This window comes from Ischnura elegans, chromosome X, assembly GCF_921293095.1.
Source record: "Ischnura elegans chromosome X, ioIscEleg1.1, whole genome shotgun sequence".
In the NCBI taxonomy this organism is placed as follows: domain Eukaryota; kingdom Metazoa; phylum Arthropoda; class Insecta; order Odonata; family Coenagrionidae; genus Ischnura; species Ischnura elegans.
This window is the reverse complement of record NC_060259.1, coordinates 69,262,511-69,267,482: the sequence shown is the minus strand read 5'-3', so window position 1 is coordinate 69,267,482 and position 4,972 is coordinate 69,262,511. Positions and strand designations below refer to the sequence as shown.

General features: G+C 34.4%; 1 long non-coding RNA gene across 1 annotated transcript; it reads right to left on the bottom strand.

Annotated features, from left to right (window-relative positions):
• Positions 1-1,092: 1,092 nt before the first annotated feature.
• Positions 1,093-3,367, bottom strand: LOC124171623. The gene is made up of 3 exons (XR_006867888.1): positions 3,066-3,367; positions 2,316-2,466; positions 1,093-1,645 (listed from the first exon to the last, which is right to left on the bottom strand). It is a non-coding gene; the product is annotated as an uncharacterized LOC124171623 (long non-coding RNA).
• Between the last annotated feature and the right edge of the window lie 1,605 nt (positions 3,368-4,972).

The following is a 4,972-nucleotide window of genomic DNA, read 5'->3' as shown; positions in this document are numbered from 1 at the left end:
TAGAATAGTAATAAAAGTAGGATTACAGTTAATTGAAGATAAGACTAAATATATGAAAATTGGAAGAGTGGCAGAGCCTAAAATTTCTCTGCTGGTGTTTGGTAGTCACCATTAACTGCCAAAATTAAATACATAGATGAAGAGATACAAACGGGGATAAATTAAGCTAATAGATGCAACTGGAGCCTATCAAAATTATCGTAGATTCAACTTCTCAATATACCAACTCCAGATATATATCAACTCAAGAAAGATAAAAATTAAAATGTATACTATCATAATACAGCAAGTGCTCGTATATGAGGCTGAGGTAAGGACCCTAACAAAGCAGCCCTAGAAGAAGTAAATAACTGTTGGAAATTAAATATTGAGAAGGATATATGGTCCAACATTTGACGAAGGGGTTTGGAGAATACTGAAAAACATAGAGCAGGAAACTTCATAAAACAAGATATTGTCACTGTGATCAGAAGTAGGAGAATTCCATGGCTTGGTCATGTAAGAAGAAGTGAGGAGTATGGAGAGGTCAACTAGAGGGAAGGCACCCACCAGGAAGACTAAGATGCAATGACCCAGTGGTTGAGGACATGGGATGAGTAGGGGAAAAGGTTGACATTATGGAGGACAGAGGAGTCTGAAGAGAAAACTTGTTGGTAAGGCCAAATATCAACTTGGATTTGAGTATGGAATCATATTACTTGCAATATTTACTTTGATTAAACATGTTTTGTGCTTGAATTCCCCCTCTCTAAGAACGACTGTTGCACTTATTTGTAATTTGATTTCAGCATTAATCTCATGAACATAATAACATTTCATACATACTAATTTCCTCTTCAAAAATAAGGGGGCACTTCGTAATTGGAACTTTAAAACTTGACTGAAGGATTAAAAGCAGTGGCTTCATAGTATGTGGTTTATAATATCATTGATTAAAAAATTCAACCATGTTGCAATGACCTATTGCAAATTTTTTTAAACCATATGCTGAAGTAGAAAACTGAAAGTAAGAATTACAACTCTACAGCATGCTTAAAACACTCTGTTGTACTTAAACCATACAGTATAGTAGGCCTTTATAATGTATTCTACTGAAGACCAAATGATTCTTTGGTGTTCTATACAACAAATACATGAACTAAACAAGAAACCCAAAAATTACATCTAAACATGAATTATCTTCTGCATGTTAATCGATGAAGCCATAATATCTTTGGAAAAGAATGATGCCAAGCTTAAAATGATAAAAATTCAGCCAATCAGTGATGTATAAAAAAATAAAAGCTTATACTACAATTAAGTTAAGTTCAAACTCAAAGAGAACCAATGCGTCTAATATTTATATGCCACTTTCATTATGAGGTTTTTGACTTTTACTTTGCAGTGCACCATTTTCCTCTAGGAACTCTAATGAATTACCTTCAACAAATATATTCAAAGCTACAGACACTAACCTCAACCCTTAAGAAACAAATAAATGGCAATGTGGTATCCTATTCATACATGCATGCTGGTGAGAAAGGGTAGTTGAACGCTCAATGCCAGGGTATTTCTTGTAAAAAGTAGAACTTATCCAATCAGTAATTTTAGCATCGTGTGCTAGTTCTTCCTATGTTGCTCACTTGCTAAATGACACTCTTGGAACCTGCATGAACAGTAGCAGCAACATGCAAGTGATAATGCAAATAAATTTTATTAATTTATTCCAATGGTAAACATTACTAATCACTAGAATATAGAATCAACGCAAAAGGAAATGGCAGAAAATCCCCCTACGGCTTCGGATAAACACCATAAATGGATTTAGGAGTACAATATCCTAGGTTTATCACTACGTATCACTAAGAAATGCATTTTAAAGAAGTTTTTATTGCAACAGAAATCATGATATCTCAAAAATATCATTAAAACCATATTATTTTCACACAATACCACATCAGGTCTTGAATAAGTTATATCTACACATTAACAATAAGCTCCCAATCCACTCTTGACAATCACTATTTATAAAACATTTATAAAAGCACAATTTAACACACAGGCTAAATAAAAGTAAATGTATAAGTAAAACAATAAGTTCTAGAAAAATTTATATGAATAATTTAGACACTGACAACAAGGCATTGAAATTGAAATGATGTACGAAGAAATAATAAAAAAAACTCCTAGTTTTCCATAGCCATATTTTTTAAATAACTCAATAATTAGGCATGAATAGACCGTCCTCTTTGATAATCACTGAAGCCATTTCAGAAAAACCTAATTAATTATATATTTCCATATTTTACAATTAGTTACTAAGCCCGAATACGTACCACAAGTAAATATTCGGCCAAAGATGTTGAAACTTCAAGTACACAGGAGCAGACAGCAGTATAAGCACTGGGCCACGACAAAAGTTCGGTGTTAATGTATTTTTCCGTTTTAACCAGCCCTATGAATGTAATCCTCTTCACTGGAATTAAACTGGAATTAAAAATTCGGAATGAGTCAAGGAAAAGATTAGTCGCAAAAGCGACTCGTCGAGATTTTAATTGCATCCTAAAATTAAGCATTCACACTACTTCGAAATATAATAGTCATTCTTCTCATAAACTACACACAAATAAAGCAATGAAAAGTGGAGTTTCGTCCACTAATATGTATCCAGATGCGCAGATTCTACTAAAAAACGTAATTGCCTTTATTGTTGTAAATGACCGTAAGATTACTTCATACCGTCATCGACAAAAACAAATATTTTTATTGAATACAAAACTAGCAGCACTAACAGTTATTGTTACAATTTCTGGTACGTAGTAAAGAACTACATCAATCATCTCTGCAACCCAGACTAAATATTATATTTTAGTCACAAAATTTCACATATTCCATTGATGAATAGAAAACACAGGAGCACATAACACTCGTCAAGAACCTCGCCGGATTATCTGAACCGGAATACATATTTTTAAAAATTACTACTTATGCACAGTTCAAACCTAATAATTGAAATACGTGGATCAACACTATTAAAAATTTAAGGTAATAGTATTAAAAGAACCATTAAGTGTAGAAAAACTTACCTCACGTAGGCGGGAAGACGTTGCTTGGTGTCACTTGTCCCTTCGGCATATTTGAAGCCATTTCGCTCTTCTCTCAGTATTTTGAGGGAAACTTAAATTTTTAAACACGTCCTTGGTGCTAATGGAGCAATTAGGAGCCGAACTACAACCTATTGTGCCGTATTTCTACTACAAATAACGGAATATCTTGCCGAGCAACTGCCAGCCACATTCACTTTCTATGTGTAAACAACAAGTGCAGAGAACAAAGATGGTAGGATGCGACGACTCAACTTTGTAGTGTATTATCAACAATCCAGAGGACTCTGGGCAACCAACCTCCTCGAACCCCAACCTCGTGACGATATATCGAATCTATCGAACTACCGATAGGTCGCATTTGGTGATACATCGATCACTACTATCAATGCGATATATCGCTATTTTCAATGCCTCGACCATGGTCCTTATATACGGGCCATGGCCTCGACCTTACAGGCATATGAAGTAATTATTTTCTACTTGTGGATTATATAAAATATTGCTTTTAAAATGCTTCACCCCTACTTTACTTCATTGACAATAGTACCTTCCACATACCTGTGAACAAAATGACGAGGTGAACCCATGGAAACGCTCCATTAAATGTCACCCAGCTGAATAATGCAAAAGCAAATAGAGCTCACAAGCACTGACTCTGCAGACTAACCTGCTCCTTCAGAGGTCCGCAAAGAGTCATCAATCATGAAGTCCACTCCATAGACCCTAACCTTTCTATTAAATGAAAACTGCCAGAGGCTGCCTTGACACCCAGGGGAGGAACCAATAAAGAGTGGTCCTACTACTCCTTGCACCCAACACATTCTGATAAGGAATGAATGCATTCCATAAACCTCATACCATCAAAAACAACCATTAAGAATAGATTGGAAAGTGCATCAAATACACCAGACCAACTTTTCCTAATCATTAATTTCAAAGAGGAACATGGGAATATCTTTCAAATACCGGCAAAAAATTTAAGGACAAATCAAATTTAAAAAAACATTTATTTACCACAAAATTGTGCAAACTGATGGGTAGGTACAAAACACAGCTTTCACAATACATTATCAACAACACAGCATGTAGGAGATTACAATAGAATCACCAAAAAATAAGAAAACAAGACATAAAATTGGTGAATAAAATTGGCAGTATATGTGGCATACTTAGAAGCTCCATCGAGGAATGAACAACTTGCTCAAACATACACACATAAAGTGCATAATCACAAGAAATGAACCATGCCCATTACTCCAAAATATCACACACAGAAATATGATGGAATTTGGTGACAAAATTAAATTAAAAGGATTATGCCAAGGAAATTCCACAAAACATCGAGAGAAAAAACTGAATAAGTAATGTCAATAGCTGTAAAAAATTAGCATCCCCATAGTAAGAGCTGTCATTAAAATTGGTGAATTATTATTGACATTTCACTGTGGAACGAAACAATCGCCCTAAAATTGGTTCTCATTGCCATTTGCATTCACAAAAGATGCACCATCAACAGAAATACACCAACCCCATAACATCACACACAGCAATATGATTGATTTGGAGACAAATTTAAATTAAAAGGATTATGACAAGGAAATTCAACAAAACATCGAGGAAAAAAAACATAATAAGTAATGTCAATAGCTGTACAAAATTAGCATCCCAATAGTAAGAGCTGCCATGACACGGTGAATTAAATTATTAGTTAATTAATTTCAAACTTTGAAACTTCATTGTGGAAGGATACAATCGACATCAAATAGGTATTATGCCAAGGAAACTCCATAAATCATTAAGGGAAAAACAGAATATGTAATGACAATAGCTGTAAAAAATAAGGATCCCCATAGTAAGAGCTGCCATGACACTTGGTGAATTAAATT